Source organism: Podarcis raffonei, chromosome 6 (assembly GCF_027172205.1).
Source record: "Podarcis raffonei isolate rPodRaf1 chromosome 6, rPodRaf1.pri, whole genome shotgun sequence".
Classification (NCBI taxonomy): domain Eukaryota; kingdom Metazoa; phylum Chordata; class Lepidosauria; order Squamata; family Lacertidae; genus Podarcis; species Podarcis raffonei.
Window position 1 is genome coordinate 55,505,178 of NC_070607.1, and position 12,438 is coordinate 55,517,615.

The window sequence follows — 12,438 nt, forward strand, 5'->3', positions numbered from 1 at the left end:
GAATTCTTTCTGCAGTTGTTAACTCCTTGAACATTTTCAGCAACCTGCAGGCTAGAGATTATGTTGCTGGAATGATTGCATATGCATGTATATTTGGGGGCTTGTTTAAACGCTGCTGCTTCAGCTGGTAAAGATGCATTCTTTACTAAGTATTGCAGAAGCAAACTCCTGTGCTTTCCTCTCTAACCCATTTCACATATGTAGGATGGATCTCAACTATTTTGTTTTTGTTTTTGGTTTAAGAACCCGTTCCCAATACTTCCTGATATCTATGGACAGGACAGTTCAAAACAGAATAAGCTTTGGCCATTCTGGTTAAATTACATAATAGGTGTAGTATCCTTGCCTTGGTATGCATATCACTTAGCTTCTTAAAGCACAACACTGTTTATGCAATCATTGTTGCTGAACGTTAGTTGGCCCTGTCAGCACTTAGCTAAATTAGGCTCAATCATTCATCAGCACTAGGAAGGAATAGATCCTTACCAAGGGGATCCTTGCTGAGTTTGAATTATTAACATGCCAGCTTCCTTTAAGAAGTCGTTTTATGGAAGAAGCAAAGGTTCAGCATCCTAAAATGATGGGTATCACCCTTTGGTCCATTTTCATAGAAAATGTAAACCACACATTTGCAAATCCTTAATCACAGTAGACTTTTTTGTCAGTCTCCACCTTCCTAAAGGCAGATGCAAAGGATTTTGAATTGCTTAAAAAAGCTTGAGCATGGGAATGTCTCTCTGTTCACTTTGCTGATTTTTCAGGAAAGGTCAGTATCTAATTTCAGAATTACCTGCAGGTCCAGAGTTTGAAAACTGGTCAGATATCCCTTCCTGAACATGCTAAAACACTAGCCATGCAAAACAAGTAAAATTTCTTTTGAAATGGAGACAACTCAAATCTTTTAGCTATCAAAGTGGACTAGGCTTTAGTCTTTCACAAAATCTCGTTAGGGTTAACCACTTCAGGTAGTGCTTTTCTTAAATAATCAGAGTAGTGTTTATTTGTTCACTTAAAGGTGTAGCCTTCACTAAGAGTTAGATTTAGGAAGATTAACAAAATATTAACTGTTTACAGTTAATGACTATTCTGTAAGTGGTGGATGACTGGAATTAATAACACCTATACAAACTGTTAGTATCATTCATACTGTCAGGGGGAAAGTATGTAGGGGACAACTTATTTATAATTGCTCCTTCTAAGCCTCTTACATGCATTTAAAATTTAAATTTCCTCTATTTCAGACTTAAGACCACACCTGTCTTTATTGGGACTCCATTATTGCTGCCACCTTGAATTTTTAGGAAATTATACTTTATATTTTACAAAGCAGGAAAATGAAATAAAAGGAACATGGATACATTTGCCAGGCATTTTCCTTATAAACAATGACTGTCACAATGCCCATATCCAGTAGTTTCAAAAGAAAGAGAACCAATTTAACAAGTATCTTACTATCTTAGTCCCATCCAGTGCAAATGATTAGATAACTTTCTCCAGCATATTTTAGATACCTCTTTTGAAATAATAATGTGGCGATATATTCGTGTCTTAATGAATGTTGGCAGACATAAATACATGTTAAATATTTTAATAAACAGAGCACTGTTAAGTGTATGGTTTATTAATTTTTGGCAGTTAACATGGCTACTTTTTAACTCCTGGCTACAGAAGAAAGTAATCTACTGTATTACCATATTAGTTCTGTTAAGAAGTGCTCCAAGCTTTGGGCTATTCTGCATTTCCTTCTTAAGGATCTTTCTGAAGTGGGAAGTTTTGAACCCAAATACTTGATGCAGCTTATCTGACCTAAAGGCAGATTCTTGCATAGTTGTTCATGAGGTTCCATAGCTGAATAAGAATGGGGTGTCAGGTGTAACTTTTGTGCACATTAGGAACCATGTACTTGTGTGACCATTTTTCTTGCTGCAGTGCTTTTTATTACAGAATAATCAATTTCAGAAAATAGAACAGTGACATGAGAATCTTCCCTAAGCCCTTTCTATACCCATAATTACTTTCAATACCCTGGACAGCTCCCATATAGTACATGGTATATAACCCCAAATAAAGGGCTGTGTAGTCATGACAGAAAAATGGATGTTGGTTACATTCTTTCATTGGGATATTTTGAGTTACAAATACTCTCCTTTTGGTTTTGGTAGAAGTGTAAGGATTACAACTGCTTCTTTGTGTAGCAAGAGTAGCATGTTTGCATGCTGCACTTCGTTTAAAGTGATCTCTTCCTCAAGGATTGTAAGATTAAATTTTTATGGTATGATCCCTGTGCAAGTTTCTACATTTCTTGGAAGCAACAGAATATGTTTCTCTTTAGAGTTTTAGTTGAGTTCCATGGATGGCTAGTTCAACCTATATATGTATATAAAGGGCATCATTCCAATTCTGATTTTCATTTATAGTATTTTTTAACTTTAAAGAACACTTTTCAGGGATTGAATCACGGCAACTCTGTTCTCTACACCCCAGAGCAGTTTGATGTTCACAAGAAAGCCTAACATTGCTTCTGCACCTATTTTAAAGTGGTTGGTGGAATCCATTTTTTCTTTCATAGTGATGCCTTTAAGGGTACCTTTTTCAGTAACAGCTTAGTTCATAATTCTTCCATTATCTGTTACAATATATACATGCTTAACAGATTTAAGTTTTAGCCAAATAAGAAAGTAAAGAATCATAAATGCCAACCCCCCCCCCCTTATTTTCCTCATCAGTGTTAGTAGTTTTTCACATCTGGCTTTTGGTTTTCATAACTGAATAAAGCTGCAACAAAAGGAGTTCACTTTTGAAAGTCAGTTTCTTTTTCCTAGTCCAGAATCTAAGCATATGCATGTTAGCTACATAGTTCATAGTCCAAAACTACTTATTAGATTTCACAAAGGGTTCAGACAGCATAAGCCAGTCGGGAGAGAATTCTCTAGAAAAATCTGTTGCTTCATTTCATATTTTGCCAACACAGATTTTTCAGATTTTTGTTAAACTGAATAATGCGTTTGTTAGCTTATATGGTTCTTAAGGATTGGCACAGATCAAAAGGGTTGCATTAAATCTCACTGTCACAGAGGCTAGCAACGCATGTTAGGTAATGGGTTGCACTTTGCCAGATAGACTATTAGGCTAATTGCTTTAGCAATAATAAAAATTAAGTTGGGATTTTTAAAAATAGAACTTAGGCTGAATTATGTGAGATTCTGGGTTGAACTATCCAAGATACTGCACAATTTTTCTTACTGCTTAGAACTATAACAATAGCTCAGCAGTGGGGCAAGATGTCTGAAGAGGATGTATAATCTTTTGTTGTAAATTTTCAAAGAAAAGCTGGACAAGTGCTTGAAATATATGTCCTGCTTTATGGAAGAAGGTAAATTAGGTGAAGCACATGCGCACACACCTTCCTGATGCTGTCCAGTTTTTCTTTTAAAAAAAGAAAAGCATCAGAAATAGCTTTCCTCAGACAGGATCAAATATCTCAGGCATTGAAAGTAATATTAGTGTAAAATGCATTTTGCCAGAGCCAGACAAATGCTGTTTTTGTTCTGTTTAAAGTTCCTACTTTATTGGCTTCCTCATGAATATACTCAAGAGTTATGCATCTGTTGTGGGGAAAACAGTTTCCAAAATAAGTGCTGATATGGTGGTTGAGAAAAGATGTCATGTTGTGAAAACTATAGCTACCACATGTAAATAATATTTCATTTTTAGTTAGGATGTTGGGTGTATGATAGACAAGTGGGGACTCACAATCATGCATGGTGTGTGTAGGAAGTGGTGTGATTAGACTGGGGAAGAGATGGAAAGGTGAAACAGTAGGCTTCCTCTGTCCTCCTGTTTGGAAGAAGTACCTTTGCAAACTCTTTTTCAAAAAGAGGACCTGGAAGTTGCCATTTCTGCCTCAGCCATCACAACTTCCTTCCTTAGAAACCAAATAGCATGTAGGCACTAGCCCTGGCTGCTGACACCTGGGATCTACACTAGACTGAAGGAAACATGGCAGTGCAACCTTCTGGTTTCTGTAGAAACTTACTTTGAACACTTCTGTTTTAGATAAAGATATGGATAAGTACTGTCTGCTGCCCTTCCAATTTGCCACTTTTCATGTCCAGACAAGGACCAAGTTGGTGGTAAATAGAAGTTGGTGGTAAATAGAAAGATTACCAAATAAGTATCATGATTGCATGCAACAAAATAATCACTATATATTGGAATTGCTATGACACCTAAAAATAATTTACAGCTTGCATTTCTCTCTGTGTGATCCACTTCAAAAGAGTAATTCACTTAAAATTCACCACAATCAGGTGTGTTCTGGTCACCTTCAGCCTTGACTACTGTAACATGCTCATGGGGCTGCCCTTGAAACGTGTCCAGAACCTTCAGCTGGTACAAAACACCACCTCCAGGTTATTTATTGGAACAGGTCGGTCAGAGCATATTACTCCAATACTGCTTGATCTGCCCTGGTTGTATGTTCCCTTCCTGGCTTGATTCAAGGTGTGCCTATTTCTGTTATGTGTCAGTTTAGCATGCTTTCAATCTTAAGTTTGTTTCATCCCTTTTCTGCTGGTTTTTTTTAATAAAGAAAAGACTTCATCAGAATTTTGCATTTGAATTCCATGCATTTCTGTATGCATTTTCCCCTTATAAGCTTTACCTTCATAATATATACATTTTGTATACTTTTCTGTGCATTTCACCCTAGATAATTCATTTTTGAACAAGTGGCATACAGCTTGGAAGAGAATAGCTGCAGAGCATTAGAACTAGAGTCTGCCTACATTTTTCTGTGAAAAGTCACTACTCCCGAAATGGCATATTTTGTTTGGGTAGAGACAGTAATGGAATTCAGATTCTTTCATTCTCTAGCTTAGTGTTGTTAGCTGCTAAGCAATGCTACATGCAGTTGTTTGATAACAGGAGTTACAAGATTGGGCTGCATTAATTCAGTAACATGTCACTATCTCTGATCGTTGATTTAATCGACAACCTGAGGCAGCCTCTTTACAAGTTGTATATTGGTATACAGTTTAGTGATTATACTGATAACAGTTTTTTAAAAATAAAAATAAAATATTATGAAATGTACAAAGAAGACAACTCAGGTTTTTAACACACACACACACACACACACACACACACACACAGTGCACCACATTGGACAATGTCACACCAGCCTTTATGCAGTCAAAATTCTAATCCCACAGTAACACCTGTTGGGATTGGTACTGCTATTGGAACTTGACAAGGCAAGTTTAAGGGTGGCACATGCCACAGTGTAGTTAAAATATAAATCCCCTTGCTTTGTTTATATTCAGTCATCTGCATATGTTCAGTATATAGTAGGTTTGTTCTTGGTTTGTTTCTGGCTTTCTGCTCATGGCTTGTTTGAAACAAACAAATTATGGTCTGGGTTCACATGACATAATAAGCCATACTGTGACTTATTTGCACCTCGGTGGCTAGGCGCCTATTGGTCAAAACTGTAGTAAACATGAAGATTGTATTTTCCTTGCTTTTCACTCAGAGGTTATCCTTCCTCCCCCACCCCACCCCAAAAACTGTAGCATTGTCCTTATTATGCACTCTAGCTGTAGCATGGTGATTAGAGAATTGGACTTTAAACTGGGTGTTTTGAGAAGAAAATTAGAGGGTAACAATGTGTGCTACCTTTAGCTTTTTGGGGGAAAGACAGGGTGTAAATGTAGTTAATAGTGGTAATAGCTGAAATTATAAACTTAAATTAGGATCTAGTTCAGTGTGCCTGGTGGAGGCTTTTTGTACAGCAATGCACTCCTTAAAGCCAAGTGAAAAAATAAAAACCTTCATGGGTAGAGAATGAATGTTTGCCACTGTTTTTGGTTATTAGAAACAGGTAACAGCTGCTATTTGAGTTTACCAAAATCAGCATACTAGAAACAGTTCTGAGTTCATGATGGGGGGGGGGGGTAATATGTACCACATCCCAACACAGGTCCATCCCTTTACATCTTTCTTTAGGTACATTAAGCCATTACATTTTTGTTTCTTTACTTTTTGCCTCTTCCCCTTTCTGCTACTGAACTTCCCATAAAAGTGTGGCGTGCAACAATGATTCAATGAGACTTTGTCAGAAGCAAATCTGCTCTCCTCATGTAGTGCCCTAGGCTCCTCTGGCTTCATTTTTTAATTGGAGGAATGAGGTAAAAATTGAGGGCATTAAAGTACGGGATGTTTGCAAATAATTTGAAGTTCTGACATTAATTTGACTAAATGCAATTTACTGTCAAGTCTGATTAGCCTGCAGTGATCGTTACCAGGCTCACTTGTTCATGGTGTTCCCCCCTTTCTTACATTCAGCAGTAGAATTTAGAGTCATAGAAACACAATAGCATAAATGCCTGCCCCATCTTGTCTAAATTAAATGTGCAGAGTCTGTGTAGAGAGCAATAACCTAAGACTATTTCCCTTCTACCAAAGAGGGAGCGCATGGTTTCTATAAGGAGCTCTCGATTAATTTGTGTACAATCCATTCCTTTATATCCAAAATCAGGGCAAAACTACACAATTTTCACTGAATAAAATTGTTTTCTCCCTTAAGCCATTTGTCCTGATAAGAGAAGCATGGGTGTGTTTCACAAAGGGGAAACCAGCAGCTTTGATGGTGGGAAAATACTGCTGCTTACAGAAGTTTAATAAAAAGTTTACTAAGTGGCTTGTGCATTTTCATTGTCCCATATATTTTGACCTCAAGATTAGAAATTTCCCGGTCTTCTTTTGTAAGACCCCAGCATATTATCCAAAAACCTGTCAGATAGAAGTGAAATCATATAATGTATGTTACTAAGTTAGCCTGAAGCCCTAGACTTTTCCTATATTAGCAATGATACGTTTCACAGAAGTAATCTGCTTTTCAACCCGCACTGATCTTGTTTTGAATTAAATTTACACTACTGACTCTTAACCTTCCTGCATTTCTTAGGCCTCATGGCTGTGTCTGCCTTCTCATAATATAAATATGCGAATCAAAATCTGCTGAGAAACAATGTGTTGGAATAGACTATTTGTGGTTGTTTGTGGGATTTTTCTCATTGAACAGCTGCCACTGGTCCAATCCCATGCTACACAATTAGCTGCTTTTTAAACTCAACTATGTTTCAAAAAACAGTTTGAAACGAGGGTACAATAATTCTAACTAACTATTGGTCATGCCCAAGTCCTAAGGCATGCATACAGATCATGGCCAATGCATTTTTTAAATACTTGAATTCTTTGAATTAATCAATAATTGGCTGTCTCTTAGTGCAGACCCAGGTCATTGAGCCTGAGCTTCCACAGCCACCGCCTGTCATGCACTACCATTGGCAGGATTGGCAGCAAAAGCAGCTTGTTCTAGGCTTGTGATATCTTACTCTCTTGCTACTTATGCTGCTTTAAATGTGCATTTTGTTTGACTTCCTTTAGTAATGTTTTCTTTTGAAATGTTTAAGATAATATTTTTTGTTTGCTGCATTAGATGTGCATTCTGTAGTTTACCTCCTTTGAAATGTTTTATTTTGAAATCTTTAAGATAATATTTTTGTTTCCTGTTATTCTGTATTGTTTTATTTGACACTTTAATGTAGGTTGTAAACTGCTTTGAGGGTTTTTTCTTTAAAATGCAAAGCAGTATAGAAATGAAATGAATAATAACAATTGCAGAGGTAACTTGTATACAAGAGAATGTTATGTTTTAGCTGCATTCTGAAAAAGTGGAATGTTATTGTGGACATGTCTCTGCATGCCGGTTTTATATATTCCTTACACTTCTTTTCCATCTGCTATAGAAATAAGAAATACTCCTCTTCTGAAACATAACACACTATATTTAAGGCACAACTATATGTAGTCTCTGGGGAAATAGTTTTGCCCTCACAGTAGATTATTTCCCATATGAGAAGTATATGTATGTTCATAGTTCCCTGTTCCAAGATATCCCAAGGCCAATAACAAATGCTTTCTTTCTCATGTCCTTCCTACTAAAATGTAGCTTGAAAGTTCTGGAGACTCACACTTGGAAGGAATAATTTGTGTTGAAGGGTTATCAATTGACCACTCATTACTTTAAAAAAACAACAGCACTTGGAGGCATGACTAAAATTCACAAACCCACAATAAATCTGAATCAGTACGGTTGTTTCATTTTTGCTCAACATATTTTGTAACATTGGCAATGCTACAATGGTGATCAACTAAGGATTGTCATATGTCACTGGTGTAAATGAAGGGTGAAAAAATTAGCTGTCACTTTACAAGCATTTGTTTGCCCCAAAGCTTCTGATGAATCAAATATAAACTTTCAACTGTCAGCTTTGGTTCACTTCACACTTTTCAAACATACAGTATCTCAGGAAGCTAGCAACTAGGGTTCATATTAGTTAAACTGCAGTTAGGAGGGGATGCAAGAAGGACATACTAGGAATGAAAGTTTTACTTCTCATGGTTATGGGAAATGACTTGTACTCCAATTCTGTTCTTATTTTTGTTTTACTTGACTCACTACGATGCTCTGTCTGCTGATGCCTTGTGACTATAGGGAATATACTTGACCCTACCCTATCCACTTTCTCTTCTGTCCTCTCCAACCCCCTATGCACCCTCAAAATCAGCTCTGTAGGTTTGAGGAACCCTCCAGAGCAGATTTTTTGGGCATATGGGGGAGGAGAGGAAATGGAAGTCCCAGTACAAACCAGAAGGAATAATGGGAGATTTCCACCATTGTAGTGGCATAGGGAGATGATAAAATCAGTTTTGCATGAATGGAATTAGAAAGGTTTCAATATCCACTTAGGAGAAAAGGAGTGACAGATGACGTGCCTAATACTTTGAACATACAGATAGGGATATACACTGCAAATTGTAGTTCTAGTATTCTCCTATTGCTATCGTTTCCTAACACACTTTTGAAATTTACAGGAACTGAATTATTTAATACTAAGAAGTCATACTCCTTGAAAGATAAATTCTGTTTTATTGGAGGAGGAGTCTCTCTGTGGGACACAGGTGTACAGCCTGGATGGCATGGGACAAGCTTGGCATTGTTGTTATTAAAATTTATATTCCGCCCTTTACCACAAGATCTCAGGGCAGGTCACATTTCCAAGTTTCTGCTTTGATTTGGTTGTAGAAAAATAGAGATGTTATGGTCTGAGCTGTACATCCAGCAACATTAGTTCATTAGTTCATGGATCAGTTCAAGGGTATTAAGGCAGTCATAAAGCAGTACTTTTCACAAAAGGCAATTATGGCCACCTCTACTGATCTCCCCATTTGTATTGTGCAATGCAGGGGACTGTTGAGTATATTCTAGGGAATGTTTTGAGGACCATTAATCATTTTCAGTAGATGTGGCCACTAATGCTCTAAGATACCGAGGTTCCATGGCAGACTCACAGGAATACAGAATAACCAATATGGGAGAGATTCCTCAAGAGTGGGATGCTAGAAAACCACAGATTACAAAGCACTGAGGCAAAATAAGTTAAGTATCATAATTTGAGGAGTCAAATGTATACTGAACAGCTGACATCTATGTTGGTTGATTGAACACTAATCCCATAATTCACACTGTAACGCACACTGCAGAAATATTTTCAGCATCAAATTTACGCAAATCCCCAAACATTCCATGTACTGCATCACAATAAGAAAGATGAGTGGCTGTTATTTTTAATTAGTATGGAACTTCCTTTCAAATGCACACACAAGTTTTTGGTAATTTATGCTGGTCTCTATGTGGTGCTATTTTATAGCCATCTTCTCTTAAGGTAGGCTGCAATTTGCTAATATGCAAAAGTCTGAATTTAAATTTAATTGAGCCAGCTAAGAAACAAAAATGTTCTGGTTGAAGCTACATTGGCATTACAGCATAAGATGTTTGATTTTGTTTTAAGGTACATAGCTAGATTTCTTGAGCAGCAGATGTTTTGACAGATTTCCACAGTTGTAATCTTGCTGTTTCAGTTTAGTATTGCTTAGCAGCATGGAGTTATTGGTTCAGCAGTGCCCTTGGCTTGAGGGTATGTTAGGCAGGAAAACTACTGAATAACAATGAAACATCTTCCTTTCGAAGGTTTTATTTTTAAAGTCGGGTGACTCCAGTAGTTCTCACCCCATACCTGATACAGCATTGTGGAAATATTCAGTGACCTTGTAAGCACAGTTAGTCAGTGGTTTGGACTATGTACTCACAAGAGGCAAGCATGGGCTTGGTTTCATTTTATATAACACTCTGCATTCCTGTTCACATCTATTTAATTCACTAATGAATGGGAAAACAGAAGTTTAAAAATACCACATTGATAAAGGGTGATATTCATCATAGTGCTAAGGAGATCGTTCCATCAGCACAAGTATTTTCACATGTTTGATTGAATGATTCCTCTCCTCACCCTACGTTCTCCCAACTCCCCAAAGCAAATTTGGTGAGGACATAGGGGGACATGGGAAGAGCAGAGGGGGCAACAGGTTCGTTGAATGTAGCACAAAGCATTTTTCTCATCTTCAGAAGTTTCTGATCATTCTTTTTTCTAATTCCATAATGAAGGTTCCATTAGTAAAGCGTATGGGGAGAGATGTTCGGGACAGTTCATGTTAATATTGTGGCTTTTAGACCCACACACTGATCACCATGCATGCAGTAGAGCCTGTGATATGGCTATACACATGTACCAAGAATACCAGTCCCAACTTCACCTAAAAAAAGAAAGAAAGAGGTGAAAGCATTATGGAAACCAAGTATATCATTGACACAATTGTACGCATATATGTCTACCTCACTTGTTACTGTTTTTGTATACTTGGTGACAGGTACACAGGCTACTTCCAGATTCCCCAATGTGTTAGTAGTCCTTGCTGCTGTTGTGATGCGATTAAGTTACTGCACAGTATTGCTCATTTTGTTGGAATACCACTTTATTGCTTATACAACACATTAGCAACATATTGATGTCATTTGGTTCTATTTCATTGAATTTGGTAACTTCCCCCCAAGCATAAGCTTCTCGATTGTTCTCTGTTCCATTTTGCTTTATTCTGATACAAATTTAGCTTCAGGGATAGCATGTTCAAGATCAATTTGACACAATGACCTCATTCAGAGATAATACTAGGGTTGCCATATTTCAAACAGTGAAAATCCAGACAGAAAAGTTGTTGAGGTTTTCTGACAAATTCACAACAACCAAAAGTTTTGGAGCCATTTTTAAGGAAAATGGCCCAAAATGGCAATGCTGACATGGGTTGCCATATGTCGGGGTTTTCCTGGACATTTTTGCGATTTCCACCCAGTCACTGCTTCCAACCGCAGTATTCCGAATATGTAGGGAAAATTCCAGACATATGGCAACCCTAATAATGATAAACATGAACAATCTTGAGCCAGCCTCAGGATCATGCCCATCTATTTCCTGCTACCGTCTAGGTGCTAGGAGCTGATTAGAAGCTTTTGCTTCCAAATCTAACTAAGTGCATAACTGGTGGTTATGTCCCATCAACAATTGTGTTCTGCAACAATCCAACTTCAAACCTGTGTTTTATTAAGATGGCTTGTTTTAACAACACATAGGTAATATTAACCACAGTTTAGAGTTTGGATTAGTGAAAATGGAAGTGAAAGTTTCTGATCTTCAGTTTGAGAAGGGGAAGGGGGAGTGTGGGGGAGGGGGAATGCTGGGAAGGGGGAGTGTGTTAACCCACGGCCCACCCAGAGTTGTGCACATAATGCTAAATCATAGTTTGGCATTGCATCCAAAAGAGGACAAAGTCCGTAAATTTTATGTCCATGAATGTGGTTTGAAATATTCTTGTATTGCTGAAATGAAACTAGGGCAGAAGTTTAAAGCAGCCTTGCAAATAAGTTCACAAACATTATCCTATCATAAACTTTACTAGTTTGCTATAGGATGCAGAGAGTTGCACCCCTGCTTTAGCCTGTGGAAGAGTGAATTTTGGTTTCTACTGGATGAAGAAGAGGAATGAAGCACTCTGCCTGTCTTACAGCAGCCCACTCACTCACCTGCATTTATTCCTTCTCACCTATTGCTACCAGATGAATGCATAAATATAAGGCTGCTTTGAAGCAAGAAAACTGCATATTTAGTATAAAGGTTAAAAAAAAAGTTCCTTAAGAGCACTAACATTTTGGGCTAAATCCCTAATTTTATGCACTGTGTGATAACTGTTGTAAGCAAATGACCTTGCATAGTAGGTAGGCATAATAATGGCCACTCATTTCTTTAGAAGGGGAGGGTCATACTATTTGTCCTGTCTTAGGAGAGGGGGGAGTTGCCTGATGCCATCATAATATATCTTTAGGCACCAAACAAAAGTATTCCTCTATAACCAGGCCTTTGGCCTGCCTTGGGCAAGATAAAGCAACTAGATTAGATTAAATTAGACAGACCGACAGGCAGG

At 37.6% G+C, this 12,438-nt stretch overlaps 1 protein-coding gene across 16 annotated transcripts in view; it reads left to right on the forward strand.

Annotated features, from left to right (window-relative positions):
• The window catches only part of ANKS1A (ankyrin repeat and sterile alpha motif domain containing 1A), a 124,536-nt gene that overhangs the window by 86,583 nt on the left and 25,515 nt on the right, over window positions 1-12,438 (forward strand). The window lies entirely within an intron of this gene.